This window comes from Natator depressus, chromosome 2 (assembly GCF_965152275.1).
Source record: "Natator depressus isolate rNatDep1 chromosome 2, rNatDep2.hap1, whole genome shotgun sequence".
NCBI classification, from domain to species: Eukaryota; Metazoa; Chordata; order Testudines; family Cheloniidae; genus Natator; species Natator depressus.
The window spans coordinates 198450656-198476837 of NC_134235.1; the positions used below are offsets into that span (position 1 = coordinate 198450656).

Consider the following 26182-nt stretch of genomic DNA (forward strand, 5'->3'; position numbering starts at 1 on the left):
TGACCCACTGAAGTCAAAATTACTTTGATATTTAGATACAAAATATTTCACATAACCTCATAGAAACTGAAATCTTGGAACCTGTGTGAATATTAAATGATCATAAGCTTTCTTTGCATACAATTTGGTGAGATTGATATGTATGTGTATATCTCTTCCCCCAAGGTCACATATTTTTGTTTTTTTCATTTAAGAAGCTTTCCCCTCTCGGTCCTAATTTTAAAATTATATACTTTTCTTAATTCCCACCTCTATCCTCTGGGACACTGTTTACTCCATCAGAGGTATCAAGTGAAAGAAGCAAGTGCTTTTGGGACTCTGGTTAGTGCCTGCAAACTGAGGAAACATAGCATCTTCATCCAAAGCAATTGATGGTGCTATTATAGATGTAGATGTTATCTCCATGGAAAGTTTTAGGCAACCTCAACTGTGCATTATAAACTCTTGTGTTCAGTCGCTTATAACTTTGCCAAACAGTAACCATTCAGGGTGAAATTTTATGGTTGCTCTCTGCCTCATGTTGAATTTGTTTGGAAAGTTTTTTCAACAGAAATCGTTCAGCCATTTCAGAGAATGATATTAGGAAAAAATTAGTAGTTTTGCCAGTGTTAAAAAATTTCCAACTATTTCTTTGACGAGCTGTAGCAGCTTTATGACTTGAAGCAGGAACTTGAAATTAGGCAGAGGCGTGTGGTGATGGATTCAGAGACAGGTGCTTTGTAATCTCCATGAAAATCCATTGAGTCTTGGCTAAGGATATAAACCTTTGAAAATCATAATTTGTACGTCCTCAGTGGAACTCATTAGACTTGCTGTTAAAATCTGTGAACATGCTATCTGTACTGAACGTACTCCAGATACAGAGCCCTGTACATGTCAAAGGGATCTCAGAAAACTGGACGGTTGGGCAAGAAAATGGCAAATCATATTAAATATTGATAAATGCAAATTAATGTATATTGGAAAACATAATCCCAACTATACATACAAAATGATGGGGGTCTAAATTAGGTGGTACCACTCAAGAATGAGATCTTAGTATCTTTGTGGATAGTTCTCTGAAAACATCTGCTCAATGTGCAGTAGCATTCAAGAAACTAATAGAATGTTAGGAACCAATTAGGAAAGGGGCAGATAAGAAGACAGAAAATATAATACCACTATATAAATCCATTGTACACCCACACCTTGAATACTGTGTGCAGTTCTGGTCACCCCATCTCAAAAAAGATATATTAGAATATGAAAAAGTACAGAGAAGGGCAACAAAAATGATTAGGGATGTGGAACAGTTTCCATAGGAGGAGAGATTTAAAAAGACTGGGACTGTTCAGCTTGGAAAAATGATGGCTCGGAGGGGATATTATAGAGGTCTATAAAATCACGAATGGTATGGAGAAAGTGAATAAGCAAGTGTTATTTACCCCCATACATAATATTTGAACTGGGGTCTCCCAACGAAATGAATAGGCAGCAGGTTTAAAACAAATATAAGGAAGTACTTTTTCACATAACGCAGCGTCATCTGTGGAACTCGTTGCCAGGGGATGTTGTGAAGACCAAAGTATAAGGAGTTCAAAAACGAATGAGATAAGTTTATGGAGGATAGTTTCATCAATGGCTAGTAGCCAAGATGATCAGGGACGTAGCCCCATGCCATGGGTATCCCTAAGCCTCTGACTGCCAGAATCTGGGAGTGGATGAAAGGGAATGTATCTATAAATTGCCCTATTGTGTTCACTTCCTCTGAAGCATCTGGTGCCAGCTGCTATGAGAAGACAGGATACTGGCTAGATGGGCCTTTGGACTGGCTATTTCTGCATTGCTTCCCTTGTCCCATCGCCTCCTACTGACCTGCCAGCTCGCATCACTTTTGGTAAGAGAAAGTGGTGTTTCTCTCCATCCCAGGTGCTCCCCAGATTTTGTGGGGTGTGCACATAGGTGCTTCTCAACCTGCCTCCCAAACTGGCTATCCTATGGGATGGTAGGGGTGCTCCTTGCCAATCCTCCCTACAGTCTTTCTACCATATGCTGTGTGTATGGGAGTGGAGTGTAGGATGTTTCTTCCTAGGTTTTCCTAATGCTGTCCCGAATCCTTTTGAAGATGACAGAATCTGTTATCCCCCTCGATCCTTCCCAGACTCTCTTAGAGCTGCTGGTCTTTAAAATAGCTGCAATCTCTGCTACCTCAGGTTCCCCCAATGTTTCTGAGCAGGGGAAGCGAGCCTCTATCTTGCAAAAACAGGAAGAAACATAAGTAGGTCAATCCTGGGACCCCTTATGGTTCAAATTAAGCTTTAAAGTAATTAAGAACAAAGCACAGTTACCAAAAACCTAGCCGCTTACCTTGACGCATACTTTTATAAAACATATTGGTGGGTATAATTATGTTCTTAACTCTACTGTAATTCATTAGTGAATATCACATTGCGACACAAACTTGCAAATAGTAAATGAAGTCCTGTAGCTTAATGGTACAGTGTAGAAACTCTGATTCTAGAGGCTCAGGATCAAGCCTGGTCTATTGTGTATCCCAGGAAACTCTAAATCCTTTCATCTATGAAGAATTCATGCTGTGTAGTTTGAAGGAGAGGAACATTACTAAAGAAAGAAAGTTTATTTCTTATTCACATAATGCATCAGTACCAGGAGAAAAATATCTTCTTTAGGTACATCTCATTTATCCCCAATTTAGAAGATTATATCCTGAGACAGGTGCATTTCAGATACCTTAAAATAGAAGCCTCTGCACTGCTGTGTTTTAGGGTTTGTAATGTTAGCTCAGAGGAGAGGTGTGCTTTTTCAGGATGACTATATTTAGCCAGGAGGAATAGTCCTTTTTAAAGCAAATTGAAATGAGAGTATGAGAGCGTGAAATTATCAGCAGCGCTGGTGCACATTTACATTACTTCTACAAACTCTTTTGAATGACCACATAACAGAACAAGTACTCTGTTTCCACTGTGTTGATTTTTCTTGACAAAACATGTCAGTCTATCCAAAGGAGGATGTTTAGCCAAGATAAATATAAAATTTATGATTAAGCAAGTGTTTCCTTATTATAATCTCTAAAGAGAATTTGAGACTTGTTAAATATAACGTGTCTGTAAGTTCTTTTAGGAATGAATTTTCCTTTGTACTTTGAATGCAGAAATACACACAAACCAATGCAGTTTAAAATCTTATCTGTAGAGGAAAATAGTTCTGCTTACCTGTTTCCTTTGGCTTGAATAGCAAAATTCACGAGTATGTGAAATTTGTTTAGTGACATACTGTAATTTTTGTACATAACATCTACAATTTCACAGACTTGTACAGAGTCCAAAAATACTTGTAGGTGACATTGCTTATAAGGTGTGTTACAAAGTCTGAGTTTGGAGAGTACAGGTAAAATCAGTGCATCCATAACGTTTCTGGCATGTTCCTTTAAAAGACTATTTACACAATACCACTTTTTGAAGCAAACTACAGTGTGTGTCAATATAGTGTATTAAAATAAATGCAGAATAAAGGCTCATTTATGAGGGCAGTAGTTTCTTGACCCTTCTTGGTATCACTGTTGGATTTGAAGTGCAGTGTTCTAATTACACTGTGAAGTAACTTAGATAGTGGAAATTAAGTGGTCTTGTATTCTTTGAAGGGTTATGTGCTTCCAAAATCCAGAGCATTAGATGTCAGCCAAACATTTGTCCTTCTCACGTTTTGTCTTCACATCTGAATTAGTGCCAGTTTGCACAGATTGCATGTCAGTTTAAATACAAGAAACAGGCCTCAGTTTGCTTGAACTCATTCCACCAAAGACTTCTAAAAACTTTAGGTAGTCTGCAAACAGCAATGGTGGTTTCACATTAAGTTGCTTTTTAGAATTAGAAAACAGCTTTTCTTGTGCTTTCAAATAAAATGTTGTCATCCACTAATGAATGAGATACCATCTGTAATAATTAAGGTTATTGTACTTATTTTCCCCCTGCAGCACAACTTCTAAAGGTTTGGAGAAGATACTGAGAGAACCACCAAGAAGGCTATAGTACTATTGTAAGTACTGCACTGAAAAGAAAATTAAGAATTAAGAGTGTTATAAAGAGGCTGTCCATTTATATTTGGGAAAAATGAGCTACATAAAAGGATTGCATGTAAAATACAGAGCAGGAATTGTAGGAATCGTGTTAATAATTTATAAGGAAAAAACTGCCTTCTTGTAAAATCTGAATTGTATCCTTATACAGTGTAATCAGGAATTTACCAATAGCAGTGAAAAATATTTCTCTATCCGCAAAGATTGATCTAGTTTATATACATTTGTTTATTTAAAACTATCAGAATTTAGAAAATTATTGTAGTTTTGCAGGTTTGTCATTTGTTTTAGTGACTTATTGTTTAGGTTATTTTGCAGAATTATTTATTTGCTGATTTATTTATGTATTTCATTATTTATTTATTTGATTATTTAGTAAATTATTTATCTGATGAATTATTAATACATCTTCATGACATGCTTTAAATTATTTATAACTTAATTTTGAGTTTATTGCTTTTCGACGCTGCATTGTTACTGACTAGTTTTGATTTTTTTTCTTACTTGGTTCTTGAAAATTAAAGTATTAGCTCCAAGGGAAAAGTATAGTCATTGCAAGATCCATAGATGTTTTTCATATGAAGTAATTTACCATATAGAGACAAATGGTGTATAGTTCTATTTTTCTTAACACTACTGTTTACCTGTATGAGTTTTTTTCTGCTTATTCCTAGAAATATAAACATGAAATGAATGATCTTCAGGAGCAAAGATTAAAAATGTGTAAAAATAGGGTTGTTTCTTATACAGCTATTAATTATCGTTCTTAGAGTTGTTGAAATTGATCCCAGCATTTTTAGTCAAAAAAAGAAATTGGTGCTTTTTTGATGAAGCCTCTTGATAGCAAAAATAACTTATTTAACAACTTCTGTTAAGAAAATAACGGGATTAAAATCACAAGAACTCTTCTCAAGGAGAGAATCAGTCCTACTGAGACCATTTTAAACATGATATGTACAGATGTGTATATATAAGATTAATATTTACACATAACTAGGAGGAGGAAGTGGACCAGTATGTAAGATGTGTTTAAAATTCTTGGCTGCAGATTTTTTTATATGAATGGGGAATTTATAAATTTCCCAAATTTAGCATTTGTGTATTCCCATAGGTAAATAACTGTTAGCCACTATTTTATATAATTCACAAAGAACCATTCTTAGTGTAGCAAATATCGTGACCACCTTTTGGTGGTGCTTTCTGTAGGCAGTTCTCTTAAATCTGGGTTTTTACTCAACGAAGGGTTGACATAATGTGTAAAACCAAAATTAAGGGCTAAATTCTTGCTTCATATATGAGCATCAGCTTCCGGGAGTTGTGTACAAATATCTGAGTTCTGAATACGTCTCATTAACTTACGGCTGCTGTGATTTGAGAAGCTATCAACCTTGTATCTAAAGTTATCTATTTAACTTCTGGATCAAATAAGTAAATTGCTTCTCTAATCTGACTCTACCTGATACGCTGTGGGAACGCATACTTTACCTTCCTACCTTATAGGAAAGTGTAGTGATTAGGGCTTTATTGCATAGCACTGAAGGGAGTTTAATGAACAAGGCAAAGCAGTACTTCCCGTAGAAAAGTGCCGTGTGCATAACATGGCCTTTATTCTGTGTTTAGTGCTTGAAATGAATTACTATATACTTTAAAGTTTTAACACAGCATGGAAAGGCTGCATTGTACATTTCAAGTTAGGATGCTGTTGAAATACAGTAGAAATGGCCTCTGTAGACAGGTTTCACTATAGAATTTAAATTATGCATGTGTATATCCAAATTCCTTATTTTGAAATATTGAATGTATGAATATTTAATTGGTATCTTGCTTTAGTATCTTCATATGCTTGCCTTAAAGGAAGCTGTTTCCTTTGATTTATATACATGGATAAAAACGTGTGTACAGTATGTATCAATGGCTTTTTCTCTCCACAATATTACATGAACAGCTTTAAATGATAGCTAAAGATTTTTATTCTAAGAGTTACCACTGTGTGTAAAACATGCAGAAGTGGCATATCTCTTGGATTCTTTTACCTTCCAGAAATATTTTTTTCACATGTTTAGAGAGGTCAGGTATATTGCAACTTTTAATACTAGCATAAAACCCCAAATATTTTCACTATTTGGGGAAGAATTTTATTTTGAAATTTTTGAGTTTTCTCTTTATTTAAATATTTTGGTTAAAGCTGAAAACTCCATGGAAGTTCCTGAATGTATATTAAAATTACATGGCATGTTTTATGAAATTTTGTACAGTTACTTATTTTCCTGCATACGTGAAATCTTCTTGTTCAATAAGGCCTATTATGCATTGTTACAGATAACAGCAGGTAAAGTGCTGTCAGTGTATTCTGCCTCCAGTTTTGCATAGTATGAAACATTTCCTGAAATATGCATTACTATAGTTATAGGGGTAATATAATGAAGCGTATGTGTTGGCACCGAGAGTAGCTACTTTGTAATTATGACAAGTGAAAGTACAGCCAAAGGTCACATTAAACAAGAGATTTCTTTCACACCTAATCCTTTTCCTGGATAGCACACAACATGAATTTGGTCCCTACACTATCATATTTTTAAAGAGAAAAGGAAAGCACTGATTCAGTTGCCTTGAAATGTTTTTTGTGGCTTGTGTATTATTTTGTTCATAGTTCAGAACTTAAGCATGGAACTTCTGCATGTTGACTTAAGTGCTACTACACTATTCTAAAGTAAGTTGAATTCTGGATAAAATTATACAGTATCAATAAATAATATTTCTGCTTTAATATATTTTGTAACTTATATAAATTTAGTTAAAAGCATAATTTCATATTCCAGAAAGAGAACTGTTTGTGTCCATGTGTGCAAACTGATGTTTGTATTAACGTGGTCTGACTATAAAAATGGCTTTCCTCTTGCAGTTCAAGTGGAAAAATGCTGATTTAAAAAAAAAATTTTTTTTTACAGTTTTGTAGGTGAATTTTATCTTCTTGTAAAGTGCTAGACTCACTGTCCTGGTCTGAAGTCTGCTATTTAGGAGCAGGAAATTCAAAGCACTCCACGCTGACCGCTGTTTTTCAGCCCCAACTTAAAGGGTTCCTATCACTAAGGGTGAGAGGGTAGTTCATTTCTTAGGGCTATTCTGTTCTTGGCTTTGTGCTGAAATTGCCAACCAAGATGCTAAAAATAACAAAACCAAGTGTCCACATCACAAAAGCTAATCAGGAAATGAAGTGAAACTACTAATGCACTTCACATAAGCTACTGACCATCCATGGGATAGAGGTTTTATGGCCTGACTTTAGGGGTACTACTGATCTGAATAGTATGACTCCATAGAAGTAAGATTGGATCCTATTTGAACCCCTGACCTATGGATGAAAGGATTTGCATCCTCTTAATAAATCCCTCTGAATCATATAGTCTCCCTATTGTGTTTAATTAATATTTCAATATTTAGCATTTGTCTTATTTTGTCTCCTCCCCCTCCACCCCCCTTTGCTGTTCCTATGGAGTCTGTGGAACACCTCCATCTAGGATTTTATAATGTCCTCCATCACCATGGTACCATGGAGGCACCAAGAGAAGTAAATATCTCCCGTTCAGTTAAAGAGACAAGGTGGGTGAGGTAATCTCAGAGTTTGTCCAATAAAAGAGATGATCTCACCCACCTTGTCACTCTAATAGCCTGGGACCCACACGGCTACAACTACACTCTCCTGTAATTTTAATCAAATAACACCCCTGTGAAAACTACAGCAATTGTGCTTGCATTTAAAAGTGATAGTAGGGAAGTATTAATGTACTTCTGTCTTATTAATGCAGTTTAGTTTTAGGAAATAAGGAGAAGCCAGCAGCAGATGACCAGCCAGTTGTCTGCAAAGTTTTTTTCCTTTTCTTTATATATTCATGGATAAAAACGTGTGCACAGTTTATATCAATGGCTTTTTCTCTCCACAATGTTAGATGAACTACTTAGATAATGATAGCTTAAAGATTTTTATTCTGAGATTTATCACTGTTGTGTAAAACATGCAGATGTGACATCAGGCAACAGTGTTTGCTTTTGAAACTGAACCTATTGCTGTTTCACGGATGAAACAGCACAATGTGCTTGGTTTCAGGCAGTGTTTTCTCTTGCCCCCATGAGGCTTGTCTGTGTCATCCTAATGACACGGTATGTCTACAGTGCAAAAAGAGGTGTGTTCTTAAGTTGGGTTAGCTAACCCAGGTGAAAATAGTAGTGAAGACATGGCAGCTTTGCTTTTCAGTTGTGTTAGAATCTAGGGTTATAGGTTTCAACTTGAGCTGCTAAGGTGAGTTTAAAAACCCAGTTGTCATGTCTTCACTGCTATTTTAACCAAAATTAGCTAACCTGAGCTGAAATATTTTTTTCAGTGTACACATACCAGAATATAGGTTTGAGAGGATACTGGTGATTTCGTCTTTACAATTTATTTATCTGTTTAAAAGAGTATGCTCAAAGAATTACTAGAGAAATAATAATAAATATCTTAAAGTATTGGCAGTGAAAATACATGTATTGGATTAGGTAAAATGAAGGTTAATGGAACTGATAGTTTTACCTCACTTACTAGAAAAGAGACTCTACAGCATATTTTTTCAGTCTGCAGTGTGAGACTGGTCAGAACTGACAGTGATGGCAGCATGACATTTTAAAGAAAAATTGCAAACATCTTAAAGAAAAAATATTGGGTTCAAAGAAGGTGAAGACCACAGAGTGTCTACTGTTTTAAGTTAAAATGCCCAGAGGCACATAGAATATTGATTTTTTTTTTTAAAAGAAGAAAATTCCACAATAAATCTTTGCTGCATTGACCAGGAAAAGAAAATTATCTTGCGGGGTGGGGGGGAATATTTCCTCCAGAGAAATTGCTGTACCAAACCTAAGATCACACTCTGTGTTGTGGTCAAAGAGGAGTAAACAGTTGTTCTTAATTGAACTCAGAATCCCAGGGGAAGACAGAGTTGTGGAAACATGTGAAGTCAAGAGGAAATAGCGTAGGCATGAGAAGGCAGTATAATGATAGGAACTCGTGGGCATAGGGCTAGCAGCAGGCTTGTGCTTTTGAACAACCTGTACTGGGACTGTGATGAGCATTTGTGAGCAACACTAGGGATAAATCTTCTTGTACTATTGAAGTATAATACTTTCCTCAACAAGAATATATTTGTGTGTACACTTGTGTAATATATATGTATATTATACAGTTATTAAGCACTCAAATAATGCATCACAAAATGAAGGTTGCATAATCTGTTTGGGTGAATACATTTCAATAATCTGTGATTACGTGATCATGTAATATTATGCAGCTTTATCAATAGCATTCTACACGTAGCATTTTATTATTATACTATTTTCATTGTCTTATATTTTTGACAGGGAGCAAGGGTTCTCAGACTCTTTCTTAGTGTAGGCAACATGATAAATACATTGTTTTAGAATGCCTCCCCTTCCTTCAATGAGTGTGTGGAACACCTCTATCTCTAGGTTTTTATAAGATCCATCACCATGGTATCTCAGTGCCTCCACGAGAAGTAAACATCTCCTATTCAATTAGCAACCAAATATCACCCCTGTGAAAACTATAGCAACTGTGCTTGCATTTAAAAGTGATCATAGGGAAGTATTTAATGTACTCCTGGTTTATTAATGCAGTTTAGCTTTAGGAAGTAAGGCGGAGCCAGCAGCAGATGGAGATGACCAGCCAGCTCTCTGCAGACCAGCAGTTGGTGGTACATAGACCATAGTTCGAGAACCACAAACTCAGAACACTTATACGATAGATTTCTCTTTTCTCTCTCAAGTATGTTTTTAATGATTCAGGTCAAGTCTCTGCTAGGAGTGATTTGCTGATATAGCTTTAGCGGTGTGGATGCAGAATATATCAGTAAAACTACCCTTTTGCCAGCACAGCTTATTCCAGCCCCCTGAACGAAATAAACTATACCAGCAAAAGTGCAGTTCTGCTGGAATAACTGGATCGACACTAAGGGTTTTTGCTAGTATAGCTAGGTTGGACAGAGACAGTCATGGTAGCAAATGTTTGCAGTGTAGAATTGGTCTTTTACATAGCCACATACTATACAGTGTATTTTCAGTCACTGAGAGAGCTTTCCAGAGGTATCACAAACTCTAAAAAGCGCCCCCTCCTGGTCACCCAGTAGGACTGCTATGTGGGGAATCCAAGTTCTCTGTTCTGGATTCCCTGGGCAGTGCTAAGCTTTTGGAGCCTCAACAAGCTGCAGCAATTGTTCCTCCCTTGGTCTCTCCGGCACATTTCCTGGGCACTGACTCTGCTATCCCTCTTGGAAATGGGGCTCCCCAGCCCAGCTGTCCTAGGCCCCAGGACCTGTGCTGACCGCTGAAATAACCGAGTAACTTATACCACCCCTGTCCCAGAGCTTAACCCCAAAGATGCAAAGTTTTTGGATTACAGTTTAGCTCTCTGAGGCATGCAGTAGTTGTGAAACAGTTGACATGCATACATTTTGCACAGTCTACATCTTTATACCTTTTTATACTTAATCATGTAAACCACAGGCGACTATAGATCATTAAATAATCTGAAAGCGCAATATCCCTAACTTTCTAGCTCACCCTTCCATTATGAGTCCTGGGGGAACCATCTGGGTCCAGGAAGGCAGGCAGGAAAGGTGTCCCCTGCCTCATGCAGTTACATGGTGAGCGGAATCTGCCTCATGGATTGGAGAAAATCACCCTTTTCCTGTGTTTCTTTATTTTAGAGGTCTAAGCACCATCATTAACTTAAGTATATTCCTTTGTATCTGTCTGGGGTGTACTTGCTACAGGATCTATCAGCAATAGTTGATCCACCTACATATAGGCATTTTTTCATAATACAACTTCACAGTATCAATTAGAATTCGTAAGTTGTGCAGACATAGCCCCAGTACATCACAAAGTGTAACTGGGAGATGAAGTAGCTAACTATAAAACTGACTTAGCTTCACACTTAGGTGTTCTGTATATGCCTGAAAGTTTCCATTATTACTTCGTTATTCTTAATATAGTGTACGTTGTGTAAAATTGATTTACTATTGTATTTTACTTTCTGTATATGGCTTATTGGACCGTTTGTCTAACATATACAGAATAGTATACAGAACTTTGATGCTGCATGGGTATGTCTAGTTGTAGAAAAATGTATATTACAGAATTTGAGAAATACCTAATTGTGTAAATAAAAGAGAATATTGTGAAACATACTTGCAAGGGGACATATTTAAGACTGCATGTGCAACTTTAACTTTATAATTTACTGACTTCAAGCATTTAATCAGGCAACCTTAATTTCTACTAAATATAGTAGTGGTACTTCTCAGAATGATTTTTCTTGGAAAAAAAATAAATTCTGTAAGCTTTTGCTAGGCTAAACTCCACAAGAACACTAATGTACTTTTGAATGCCCACAGGAAGCAGCCCCTCAAATATCGGGGGCAAGAAGCTCAGTGAATGTGTCAGTCGTCTTGGGCACCCCTGTCTCCTTGAAGCTCAGGCTCTAATCTTGTCTGTCTTTCTAAGGTACTTGTATGGTCCCCATCACCATAGTATATGAGTGCTTCACAATCATTAAACACCTATTTCACAGGTGGAGAGCTGAGGCATAGAGAGGTTCAGTGACTTGAAGGTCACACAGGAAATCTGGGGCAGAGCAGGAAACTGAACCCAGGTCTCTCAAGCCCAAGGCTAGTGCTCTATCTACTGGAACGTCCTGCCTCTAAATATGTGCTCCATCCTGCAAATGCTTAGGCATGTGCTTAGCTTAAGACGTGACTAATCATATGAAAGTTGATGAGTGTTCCCTTGCAATCATATATTTAGCAAACACCCACCGCTTTCAAAATGCTGTCTTCATCCCAGACTCTAGCCAGCTAATGCATTTGACATATGGTGGTAGCTGGATTAATGTTCCTCACTCTTTTGTGAGGATCAACAAACATTAGAAACATCGTTGTTAGTTGCTGTGAAAGTAGTCAGCAAAAACATGGAGATTAAAGGGTTTTAATCATCCTCCCATTTCATAGTTGTCTGTGGGGTAGATGTATCTTGGGTTTTAGAAATGGGCCATATTCAGTTGACCTGCACTTTCAAAGCAAACTAGACAAAAGGTGTAATTGCCCCATTATTTCATATTTATGCCAATCATATGTATGAGATTTGAGGAAAATTGCAAACCATAATTTTGTATGCAAACCATAGTATGAATTTAATGTGATTTGTTGATTCAGATAACAAATTCTTTATCATGGAGATTTCAGTACCAGAGTGGAGTTGATGTGCATGGGCAAAGTGGAGGAATGATGTAAGCTTTGTGGGTAAAGTGTCTCCTAATATACTTTCAACTTAGACCTCAGCAGGAGCAAACTTGTTGGTATTTTAAGATTAGGCTACTTTAGTTATATTGTTTTTTGGCTTTTCTGATGTGCTGAAAAGGTGTCTAATATTCAGTAATTCTGTTTTAGAGCAGATTAGCTATTTGAAATATATGTGGCTTTAAGGAAGCATTATTTCCTATTTAAATTGCTTTAGTACTAAAAATGTGTACCTTACTTTCTAAATGCAGAGGAAGACTTTCCCTGCCCCAAAGAACATAACGTCTAAACTTAAATTGTTCAGAGTTGTTATAAGGTTTGATGCTCGTTGTTTCACAGAGGTGCTTAAGTGTACATTATAGGAGCATGCTGTTTAATGTTATCTCCTTACTATTAATGATTATAGATAGGGCCCTACCAAATTCACGGCTATGAAAAACATGTCACAGACCATGAAATCTGGTCTCTTCCCGTGAAATATGGTCTTTTGTGTGCTTTTACCCTATATTATGCCAATTTCGCAGGGGAGATCAGAGTTTCTCAAATTGGGGGTCCTGACCCAAAAGGGACTTGCGGGGGGTCACAAGGTTATTTTAGGGGTGATCGTGGTATTCCCACTTTTACTTTTGTGCTGCCTTCAGAGCTGGGTGGCTGGAGAGTAGTGGCCGTTGGCTGGGTGCCCAGCTCTGAAGGCAGTGCCGTGCCATGGTATTGCCACCTTTACTTCTGCACTGCTGCCTTCAGAGCTGGGCGGCCGGAGAGTGGCGGCTGCTGATTGAGGGCCCAGCTCTGCAGGCAGCAGTGCAGAAGTAAGGGTGGCAATGCCATACTATGACATCGTTACTGCTGCTGGCGGCATCTCTGCCTTCAGAGCTGGTCTCCTGACCAGCAGCCTCTGATCTCTGGCCACCCGCCTCTGAAGTCAGTGCCGCTGCCTGCAGCAGCGCAGAAGTAAGGGTAGCAGTGTTGCTATCCTCTCTACAATAACCTTGCAGTCCCCCATATCTCCTTTTTGGGTCAGGATCCCTGCAATTACAGCACCATGAAATTTCAGATTTAAATAGCTGAAATCATGAAATTTACTATTTTTAAAATCCTGTGACTGTGAAATTGACCAAAATGGACTGTGAATTTGGTAGGACCCTAATTATAGAGAGATAATACTTTATACAGCGAAAGCAACTGTTTAACGTTTTGTTTCTTTGTTTCCACCATTGAGATATTTAATTAACTCAAATGACAAGACCAGTTGTTAAACTTCTTTTTTATAAACATCCACCATAGTTAGAAGGAAATAAATAAGTGACCTCAAGTCAATGAAACAAACAAACAACAGAACACCCACATATTTGGACAACTTTTAGAAAAATCTTGCCTTTATTAATAGTAATCTATAAATGTAAAGTATTACTCTTAGGATTTTGTCCACAGAGTGAATGAATTATATGTAATGTTCCTTGGTTTTACTTCCTGTCTCAGAACACTTGTGAGGGGATATACTGTACATTAGTTATTTTAGAATACAGAAGTTTTAAATAAGGACCTAATCTGTTAAGTGAAGTTGTACATTGCTTCTAAAGGATCCTTTTCAATAATCTGATGAATGAAGGTAGTGATAGTTTAGAATTGCATGCCTTCATGAAAAGGAGTTACAATCATCAATATGATTGGGGGACTTCATGACTTATATGTATAGGACAGTAATGGAGAGCTTCATTTTTAGATAACTTGTTTGAATCCAGCTTTGGTCAGTAATGAAAGTTTCTGCCTTGTAATGGCAGCTTGGTGACTCATGCACACTTATTTAGTGGCATCTTAATTCATTCATATTATTGAAACTCCACCAGAGCTGACAGCCTGTTCAGTTTCAGTAGAAAGACTAACACCTAAATAGATGTGGAGACTGAATTTATTTCTCAACTCTAGAGATAATCTGTTTAAAAAAAATAATCTACAACAGGGACAATAGCTTGTCTTGAAGCTGTTATTTTGTACCCATTATATTGCTAAACAGAAGTCATATCTGCAGAACTGTCAATCCAGTAATACAAGGATTTAAAAACCAAAGACAATGTAAACAATAGCAGTAGGGATGAAGAGAAAAAACATAATTCGGAGAAAAAGCATAATTTGGGTTGCTTGTCCAACTCTGAGAGACAGAGGTCATATGGCATGTCACAGGCCAGAGATAGGGACTAGAGAAACTTGTCTTTGATATTATGTTCAGCCACTTCTAAGTTTTCAAAATAAGTTTATTTTAAAAAATGGGAAATTCATGAGACAAATGGGCCAGTCTGCCAGAACTTCAGGCTTTATAACATCCTCTCTTCTGCCTCCCAGGGCTGACAGGGAGTTGAACAGAAGCAAAATGCTCAGCTTTCTAGGAGGAGCTATGGCTCTCTTGTAAGGTGTTCAGATATCCTGGTGCTGGTGGGTTGTATAAATATCTAGATGGATAGATAGGAGTGACTTGTCATTCATTGCCCCCCTGCCCCCAATCAGTTTTGCATTGGTGTGATGGTTTCTAAAAGGGAAGCCTGTCCAGTTCTCCTCAGCTAAAACTATGGTGGCTTTAATGTGGGTCCCTGAGGATGGAAGGGGAGGATTGACCTTGATGAGAAAAATGGGTGTGGTCATAGGTGATTTGATAAAGGAATGTCTTCCCTTTTCCCTTTTAACCCCTCATATAGAGGAAAAATGGAAAACTCTTAAATATACAGCAGTTACTAGAATAATGATGGTACAGTCCCTAACAGTATAATGCACTGCTTCTAAAACTGTTAAGGTTGTTAAAATATTGGTATCTTGATAAAGCATTTCAGAACATTTTTTCTGATATTCCCGAATATAAATCCATGTAGCCACTCTCAGTTTGCAGTCACTGTCTGTTTGTCTTTAAGCATGAGTGAATATACTGAGTGGTATTGAGACTACACTTTACAAAGTTAAATTGGTCTATGTCCTGACAGCTCCACACCAAAAAATTCCAGTTTTGATTATTTGACTACTTCCCCACACTAAGATTATCAAGCATGTCTTACAAAAAGAGCTCAGGAGTTCAATCACCAGCTATATATCCCAGGCAAGACTCTCACACAGCCAGCTGTTGTTCTCCCTGCAGTGACCTGGACCAGGCAGCCTAGCATCTGCTGCTGTTTTCTCTTCAGTGACCACAGCCAGATTTCTTTGAAGCCTATTGCTGATTTTCCCTGCAGTCACTTATGCTAATGTCTCTTATATGCTACAGCTGTTTTGTCAGGCCTCTTCACTTTTCCTTTTTCTATCTCAATCTTTTTTTTTTTTAAACTTGTAGAGTGCTTTTTTTTTCATGAGTTCCTGGGTAATATTTATCTTAAGGATTGATACTGTGAATATCTTTGCAAAAAAAAAAAAAGCACATGCCAACTGCTATGGATTATGGGGGAAACAAGGTGACACTAAAAATATTCCATGCTGTCTGGCTTCTTTATAGCCTGAGGAAGATCTTGAGCTGAGTTAATTTTATTAACATGAAAGAAATTAAGGTAAAACTGCTGCTGGAGGAATGGGATTGAGTGAAGACATTTGCATGCAGAAACAGAAGATAAAATGGGGAACAAGTTTTTTTTTTTTTTTTTTTGTGATCAAGAAACAGTGTGAAGATTTTTTTTATTTCCAATTAATACATTACACAAATGTAAATCATCTCAAGATGACAGTTTCTCACTTTAATATATATGAATCAAGAGTGAAGTTTAGATGTCATACTTTGGGAAATCTAGTTTTTCCTCAGTTCACAGGGGGTTTAATGTAGATTTTTTTTCCCCTTCCCATCATTGCCAATTGAAGTTGTAGAAATTCCGTATGTATTGGTGAGTTATGCCTCTACTAAAACCAAACTACCCTGTGATCTCATTGTCAGATGTTAAGTAGCATTGACTTGAGGAGGGGGTTCTCAAGTTTTCAATGATCACATATTAACAGAGTATCTTGTATGCCTCCCCTTCCATTTGCAATCACATAACATCACTATGGCAATTTCACAATTACTTACGTGGAAGAGTGATGTTAGAAAAATGTGTGGTCTATATTTTGCTGTCTTTAATGTGATTTAGCAGCTGAAAATGAGGAGAACCAGCATAATGTGATCAGCCAGCACTGCTTGGATCACCATCTCTCATGGGTAAAAGTTTGGGAGTCACTGGTCTAGTCAGTACTTGAATGGGAGGCATCCAAGAAAAATGCATGTTGCAGAGCTAGTAGATAGTAGTCTTTCTTCTGAGTTCATACTTAACCAGTGACCTAATATGATGTTGTAAGACACTGTGTTCCTGGTGATATATAAAATGTCAGAGAATGATGGCCACTTGTGATCATTAAAGTTCTGGCACTACAATAGAAACTCAGAGTTACGAACTGACCAGTCAACTACCCACCTCATTTGGAACCAGGAAGTATGTAATCAGGCAGCAGCAGAGATAAAAAATAAAAATAAACACAGTACAGTACTTTGTTAAACATAAACTACTAAAAATATAAAGGGAAAGTTTTAAAAAAAGATCTTGCACGGTAAGGAAATTGTGTCTGTGCTTGTTTCATTTAAATTAACGTGGTTAAAAGTAGTATTTTTCTTCTGCATAGTGAAGTTTCAAAGCTGCATTAAGTCAGTGTTCAGCTGTAAACTTTTGAAAGAATCATAACATTTTGTTTAGAATTATGAACATGTCAGAGTTATGAACAACATCCATTCCCGAGATGTTGGTAACTCTGAGGTTCTACTGTACTTTGCAACAGCAAGTCATCTTCCTCTAAATTCTGTATTCTGCTCAGTTCTGCTTTTGCAAATCTTTTCAGAAATTACAGCTTAAGTTTGAAAGAATTTCATTATGCACTAGAAAATATATGTAGGGAAAATTCTTCATAGACTGGAAGGAATGGAGTATTTGACTTATACTGTAGGCCTTTTCCATCTCTACCTTCTATCTGTAACTCTCTAATAATGTCAGCATTTTTCTAAGATAAAAAATGTTGCGAAGATTGCAAGGACTTTAGTGTAACTTGTTAATTTACAATATGAAATTATAAGGCTTTACTTGTATGCTCCCCCATTAGTCCTACAGTCAGTGGTTCTCAACCTTGTCCATGCTTGGACCAAGTTTTCTATACCATGATCTCATTTAGCTAGACTCTTGCCTTTCTCTAACACAGTATTATGGGCCTCTGACACCTGGTTGTGACTCCCATATTGAGAACTCATGCGTTAGTTAAATTAATTAAACATTCTATACATATAAGTGTGTGTGTGTGTGTATATATATATATATAAAGAATTACTTTCCTGTGATGCTAATTTGATCTTCATGGAAAAAAGTACAGTATTCTACTCTTACTGTACTTTCATTTTTCTCTGTTCATAGATTCAAAACACACAAAAATGGATCATATGACAATTTTAGTTGTTTTGATGAAAGCAGAGGACTTTAATAGAGATTTGTGTGACCTAAATCAACAAGCAATTTAAGAAAAGGAGTACCTGTGGCACCTTAGAGACTAACAAAGTTATTTGAGCATAAGCTTTTGTGAGCTACAGCTCACTTCATCGGATGCATACAGTGGGGAGATTTATATACATAGAGAACATGAAACAATGGCTGTTACCATACACACTGTAAGGAGAGTGATCACTTAAGGTGAGCTATGACCAGCAGGAGAGCGCGGGGGGTGGGTGGGTGGGTGGGTGGGAGGGGAGGGATCTTTTGTAGTGATAATCAAGGTGGGCCATTTCCAGCAGTTGACAAGAACGTCTGAGGAACAGTGGGGGGAGGGGAGGAAATAAACATGGGGAAATAGTTTTACTTTGTGTAATGACCCATCCACTCCCAGTCTCTATTCAAGCCTAAATTAATTGTATCCAGTTAGCAAATTAATTCCAATTCAGCAGTCTCTCGTTGGAGTCTGTTTTTGAAGTTTTTTTGTTGAAGAATTGCAACTTTTAGGTTCAAAGAGATTGAAGTGTTCGCCGACTGGTTTTTGAAAGTTATAATTCTTGACGTCTGATTTGGGTCCATTTATTCTTTTACGTAGAGACTGTCCAGTTTGACCAATGTACATGGCAGAGGGGCATTGCTGGCACATGATGGCATATATCACATTGGTAGATGTGCAGGTGAACGAGCCTCTGATAGTGTGGCTGATGTGATGAGGCCCTATGATGGTGTCCCCTGAACAGATGTGGGCACAGTTGTCAATGGGCTTTGTTGCAAGGATAGGTTCCTGGATTACAGAGTAGCAGCCGTGTTAGTCTCGTTTTCTTTTTGCGAATACAGACTAACATGGCTGCTACTCTGAAACCAAGCAATTTAAGGTGATACACTTGCACAAACATTTAAGTTTAAGGATAATTAACAAGAGTGATATGTAAGATCTGTCCAGAACAGAATCTTGAGTAAAAACAACATGATGTTCAAGAAATTGAGTTAATTTAGGAGAGATTTCCAGTTGCAGAGGGGGGGAATCAGAGGGGCACACAGTAAAAAAGCAGGTTGTGAAATATGCAAAAAAGAGTAACAAGAACTTTTCCCACTCTCCCCCCTCCCCAGTCTTTATTTTGTGGTAGAAGGACTTACAAGCTGAGGTGGCAGAAAGGGATGTTTGGAAAAGATTCTGTTTCCTCACAAACTTCTAAGAAAACATGAGAATAAAAATAGTCTGCTGCACAGCCTTTCAAAATCTCAATCAAGATTTAGTTCTCTTCCTCGTGTCTTAGTAACAATAAAACATATACAGCAGGATCTTCCTCAGTAACCCTTTTTGCCACTTCAACCCATAAATCCTGACTAGCAGACGAAAATTGGGGCATGAATAAGAAAATAAGATTCTTGTGATCAAGAGTTTGCCTGTCTGAATGTGGTAATTATGTGATTTCCAGCATGTGGAAGAAGCTCTTCTGACCCAGTTAGGCTTTTGGCTATTACCTTTTATTTTTCTTTGGTTGTCGAAACTTTTTGTTTCTGCCAAAACACCTAGTTTAGAGTTGGGTGCTCTTGTAGGGAAATTTTAAAATATTTTCTCCTCAAGCTGATAAGAGCCCTTTGTGCAGAGAAGACCCCAGAGATGGTTGTGTCTCACATCTGCCCTAACTGGTAGGTAAAACCTTTGAAGAAGCAACCCTCTGATTGCATCCTGTCCTGCTTCTTATAAAGGGCTAAGGTTTAATGCTTTAGAATGAGCAGAGCCCAACAGCTCATAATCCAGCTCATTCAACCCTAACATTTCACCAGTTCCACATGGCTTCATTCTTCCACCTGTTGGGCAAAATGCATGGAGAGGCCTGCAGGTGACTGTTGCATCTGGTTTTGCCTTAGGTTTGGTAACTACAGGAATAAAGCAGTCCTTTCTTAGGGAAAAACTTCTGGATACAAATTAGCACTATTGTTCACTTAACGCTTACCATGCTTGTTGTTGACAGGGTCCTGACCGTGACTCACAAAGCAACGTGAATAAGTAATTTACATCAATATATTTTTACCTTGTCTGTTCAGAGAAAATCATAGCACCCTTGCATGACTCTGGAGACTCTAAATGTCTGAGTTACCCCAGAGCACCAGATCTTTCCTCTGCCAGGCTGGAGAAAACCTAAATGAGGCCAGTTTCTCCTGCATGACATCCCTCCTCTCTCTTTCTGATGTAGTGCCAATTCCTACCTTAACTCCACGTATACCAGTCTTTGCATTCTGCAAGGATGATTTTTCCATCTCTCCTGCAAACTCGATATCAACAGATGATGCAGGACCTGTTAAGGATGAAATACTTTCTGAGGGGGTAGTTGGATTTCTCAAGAGTCAGATTTTTCAAAATGGGTACTCTGCCTGTGCTGACTTGGTGAATAGCTCGCACAGTCTCTAGGGTCTGTGGATGAGGAGAAGCTATCTTGGCTAGGGCTCCAAGACGTTCATTATTTGATTGTTTTATTGAAGACACGTCATGATGCTGGCTGTTCCTAACAAGAATGTTGCACTTAAGATAGCTTTACACCTCCACAGAGATGTGATTTATGTGGCCTAAGGGTGGATTCAGAGTCTGGTAAGTAGACAAGAAATCCACTCCACTATATGATGCCTTGTGGCCCTGAGTGGGCTGAGAAGTAATGGTGCCTCTTAAAAGCTACAGATGTCCTTACAAACATTCTTTTATAGAGCTTATTTGGCAAGGGCTCAAGTAAAATAGCTGGAAAAATTGGTGTCCAAGGAAGATGGTTTATAAGCATGCTCTCCTAAATAAAATTTCCCCTCCCATGTTTTAGATTTTTTTTCTGCAATCTCATTTGAGCTTTCTTTGTAGTAATATGCCCTGCCAACATGTACAGCTGTGGATGACCTTACAATACTCCAAATCTGTTTTGACTTCTCTTTCTTTAGAGTGGAAATAGCTTCGTGTGGTCTCAGCTTAGAACGAAGTTCTTTAAGAAGAAATGTGAACAAGGGTGGCGATGAACATAATGACAGATCGATGTCAAGATGTTAATTTCTTTACAATTGAGTGTACAATTGACTGGGAGTCAGGAGATTTGGGTTCAATTCCTGGTTCTAGCACTGATTCTGCTGTATGACCTTGGGCAAGCCACTTAGCCTCAGTTTTCCTCTCTGTAAAATGGGGATGACAATTTTCTCTCCAATGTGAGATTGAAAGATGAAAAATGCTATATAAGAGTTAGGCATTATTCCTAAATATCCTCTCCCTTTGCTTCATCTTGGGTGCTTGCTTCATACTTTGCTTGGGTATACAAATGGTCTGTGATCGACAAATATAAAGGGAGGAAACTACAGGGAGAAAGGTGAAAAAAATCACACTGAGGTTGACTGATATATAGAAAATTGTGATCTTATGCCTTAGCTGGAGAGGTATCAAAGCTAATATTTTTCAGGTTCTGTTCAGTATCAGTTTTTTTCATATTTTTCAGATTCAGTTCAGAATCAGTATTTGCTTTTTCATCACTAAAAGGTAGAGATCAAGCCCCATTTCCTTATCAAGATGGTTCCATCCTTTATTTTTCATTTGGATCAATATGTTCTGTTCACAACAAGGTACCTTCATGCCCTTGTTATGAAGAACTTTGCATAACTTTCTGAACAAGACACTATGGTTGTATTCAGTGTGGTTGTAGTAGTGTTGGTCCCAGGATATTACAAGAGACAAGGAGAGTGAGATAATACCTTGTCTTGGACCAACTTATGCTGGTGACAGAGGCAGGCTTTTGAGCCATACCCAGCTGTTCTTCAGGTCTGGAAAAGGTACTCCAAGCATCACAGCTAAATGCAAGGTGGAACACAGAAACACTGGATTTATGGCTTATTACAAAAATCTGTAATCCACTAACTCTCTTCTTGTCCTATGATTTCAGAGGTTTTAATGGACCACTGTACCTTGAATGGTCCTTTAGAATATGTGCTAACTACTTATGCTAAACAATCTGTTTCACCTTGCATTTAGCTATGACGCTCACAGTACCTTTTCCAGATCTGAAGAAGAGCTCTGTGTGGCTCGAAAGCTTGTGACTCTCACCAACAGAAGTTGGTCCAGTTAAAGGTATTACTTCACCTACCTTGTCTCTCTGAACAAGACACTGGAAGTTAAAAAGTCACTGTTTGCTGTTTTGGGCCCCTAAGAAAAGCATGCATGACTCTTAGGCTTCATTGTCTTAGTCCTCACTTACTGATTCTGCATCAAAGATGTACAGGCATGTCCCAAGCATTGTTTGCTTAGAAGAATGGATACCACAATGAGTAATTTGCATACATGTGGGGGAGGAAGAGGAATGAAGCTGATGTGAAGGGATGTAAGACTATCTACAGAGAGAGAAAGAAGTCTTGTTTGGGAGGTGTAGGTTATTCTTCCCAAGAAGAAGAACTTTTTACTGGAAATCTATGCCATATGCCTAAGCTGTCTATTTTAAAAGATATTACTTCTCACCCCAGCATTCCACATTGTCCCCTGTTTGGGTGACTTGCCTTACCTAGGACTGGGAGACATGGGAATAGTTAGGGGATGCCACCTTGCTGCTTGGGAATTGCTTACACGTGCCTCCTGGCTGCTGCTGGCTAGTATGGGCTGCAGGAATAAACAAAATGGTAGACGAGGCCTCACCTGTTATCTGCTCTTGACAGCAGCAGAGCTGGAATCTGGAGTAGAGCTGGAACTGGCAGAGGGCTGTAGCAGGTGGTCTTGAGCAGTATTCAGCAGCAGGTGGTATTGTTTCAGCTTGAGAACAGCATCATGAGTCTGATGCAACTTGCCACTATGCATTCCCAGCCAATACTGGAAGTGGAAGTCTTCCAGTTGGTCTGAGGGATTGGCTCACTGAACAAATGTCTTGTTGTCTGGGTAGCCTATGTGGGCCTTTTGTGTATGTTTATTCTTTTTGGTATGTTTTTCAAGGTACATCTCTTATGTTTGCCATGAGTCTAGGTACTGTTTTTGTCCCACTGCTTGAAAAAGCATGGATAATGGCAATTTCTTGCCTTTTAATTTGATTTCTCTGCATTTCATTTTTGTTGCCAGACTGCACTGTTTTTTGTTATTGGTTTGGGATTTTTTTAGACCCTCTTACCAGTATGAAGAAATTATTTCAATCCCTTTAGAAAGTAGCTGTTAGAGGTTGATTCAGTTAATACTGTCATGTTTGGGTCAATTACAGCAGACGAGGTTCTAGAGCTGAACTGAAGGAAGGAGACCTTTCGCTATTCCACAGAGTTGAAATACAAATTTTAGAGTCTTAACTCTTAAAGGCAGTTGCTTAAGAAAAGGACATTTATGGGCCAATTAATTCCTTTCAAATATAGCGTGTTCACTTTTTTCATTTTAGAGAATTGTTTATACAAGCTGTTTGTATTTAAAATAGTATAAAGAAATACCGTAGTTGATTTGTATGTTGGATTTTTTTTTTGATTCATGTAGTTCATACTGTAGTGTTCCCTATATTGAGATTAATGAGGAGAAAAAGGGTAAGGCATTTTTGTTATGGCCAATTTATTTCATTTCAGACTGTATTATCATTTGGTGAAAGCCCTATTGATTAGCCTTCATAGCTTTACAGAGCTTTTCTTCTAAGCACTTAAAGTTTGAGTTGTCTCAGTCCCATAGGACTGAAAAGAAAGCTGTTAGTACCATGAAATTCTTCTTCTGTATGTTTCCAACAGCTTGACGCTTCTTCTGAGAATGTGGAATATTAGCACATTAATGTTATTAACCCATTTAGTACAAAAATACATTTGGAAGCAAAAATATTTTTTATATTATCAAAGTCTGGGTGGTTTCTTCCATATGAGTACAGTTTCTTAAAGCTGAAAAATGTGTTATGCTGTGCAACAAACAGATGCTGCTCTAACAATGCAATACATTATGTACCAAAAATGATCTCTGTTTTAATCATAGATGCTGATTTAATGAGACAAGACTAGCTTACATCAAAAATGGATTTAGGGTGTGATTTTGTTTTCTCTGTGTTTTCTCTACATAATTAATAGAAATATGGTACCTTTTATACTCTAAATTTGAAATTTGTACTATAGTTTTATATTATTTTATGCTCCTTGGTCCTAAGTCTGCCTTGTATAAATACTTGTTTTCGCTCTTCGTGCTTTGAATTAAAAGACATATACTAGCAAATGTGTAGTATAGTTAGTTAAAAATTTATTTAAAATAATTAAGATATTTCCATAGGTCTTCTCTTCTTTATAGCTGTGAGAGTACTTAATTTCTCTTGATGATTTTTTTTTCTATTTTATGACTTCTCCAACCTTCTCCCAGCCAATGGCTTTGTTTTATGTTTACCTTGTAGAATACATTAGCTGTTTCTCTCTAATGCTGGTACTAATTCATGGATCAGAGAGGCAATGCTGATCAATATGCTCGGTTCATATCTGTACCTTATATCTTGAACACACTCTTGACCGCCTGGGAATGTTTCATTGTTGCTGTCCCTCCAGTTTAACTTTTTAATTTTATTCCATGGATATTCTGTTTCCACATTAGTTACCACATCTAATCATTTAAATTCTTCTATCACCAGATATAAATAGTGATTGACAATTTTACCTTTAGATACGGTCAGATAATACTATACTTGAGGGGAGCGGGGGGGAATCTTCTTATTGTGTTTCTAATTCCACTGAACCCAGCAGAGTAGTTTGGATGCACAGGGAAGAATTAATGATTGGAAGATACAGAGTTGGTAAATTATTTATTCTGGCCCTGAGGAAGCTGAAAAGCTGAGTGAAAGACTAATAAATCATTTGTGGTAGTGCTGGTTGTCACTTCCAATTATTTTAGACGGTTTTGTGATAAACTGCAGCACCTGCTAGATATCCCTACACCATCCCTTGATGCTTGCAGTGCAGCTTGTTCAGTCGATTATCAAAGGCAAGTTTGTCTAAACTTTCTTCAGGTTGTAGAGAGAATTACTCTTCCCAGTCGCCCCAAACCCCATTTTTAACAACTCCCTTTTCATTGCACATGTGAGCTAGGTGCAGTATGTGATGTACAGAGTAGAGAATTCTGAGTGATACTGTAAAATTCATGGGTTTCAGAGTAGCAGCCATGTTAGTCTGTATTTGCAAAAAGAAAAGGAGTACTAGTGGCACCTTAGAAACTAACCAATTTATTTGAGCATAAGCTTTCGTGAGCTACAGCTCACTTCATCGGATAAGTGAGCTGTAGCTCACGAAAGCTTATGCTCAAATAAATTGGTTAGTTTCTAAGGTGCCACTAGTACTCCTTTTCTTTTTGTAAAATTCATCTATTTCCTGTTGATCCAGAGGTGTGTGCATAAGTCTAACTGGTGAAGTCTGCTTTTATTTCCTCTTTCTTAAAAGCAACTACTTGATGGAATGCATCCCACCTTATCCTCTCCATGATAACTAAGTAAGGCTCACTTCAGACCACTAAGGTGGTTCGTGACCTGAAAGGGGAAAAGAGACCACTGGGGAGAGAGGGACAGGTGTTCCACCTGCTGTGACCACTCAGTCAGAGGCAATGGCATTGACAAAATAAAGGGACAGGAGAACAGCAGTGGGAAGTCCCCTTCCTATTTCCGAAACACACTGGAGCTAGGTTGAAACTGCAGAGCAGATTGTGACTTCAGTTTCAGCTCATCTTGTCATCTGCTGGCTTCTCTTCCTGTTCTTTCAGGAAGCCACATCTAGAATGCTTATTGTCTGCAAAGAGGACCTGTCCCCCCTCTCCCCCAGCATGAGGAGTCAGGGGCGGGGGGACAGAGGCGGGTAAGTTGAGGAAAGTGAAGAGAAGAAAGAAAGCAGATGAGAGAACTGAAGCAGAGAGGGATAAGTGAAAAGATAATTTAGAAAGGGAGAAGGTAGGGAGGGACTTCAGAGAGGGAGGAGGGGAAATTGAATGGGGAAAAAAATAGAGGTGACTGGCCTCAGATAGTATGGGCAGGTCTGCAGTAGAAACTTTTGCATTTAAGAATGAAAACTTTAAAAATATAAACCAGATATATACGCATTACTCAGATGTGATGGGGCTTCTAGATTGGTGGTCTCCTTTGCAAAAAGCTAATTTACGATGTAGGACTCAAACTGAAGGGCTATTAAAGAGAGTTAAGGGAAGGGCTGCTATATGTTAAAAAGATTTCAAGAAAATCTAGTTTCTGTCCCACTCCAGGGGTCCAGGATTATTGTCCCATAAGCCTCAGTTGTGGCTCCAGGTGGGTTTCCATAGGTACAGGTTTAGAAACATCAGTTTGGGCAACTAGCTGTAAATCAATTTGAAG

General features: G+C 37.9%; 1 protein-coding gene across 1 annotated transcript in view; it reads left to right on the top strand.

Moving 5' to 3' along the window:
- The window catches only part of TBC1D5 (TBC1 domain family member 5), a 469719-nt gene that overhangs the window by 31918 nt on the left and 411619 nt on the right, over positions 1-26182 (top strand). The window contains exon 2 of the mRNA XM_074945686.1: positions 3974-4035. The gene's annotated coding sequence lies outside the window, so the exon portion shown is untranslated. The remainder of the gene's footprint in view (positions 1-3973; positions 4036-26182) is intronic.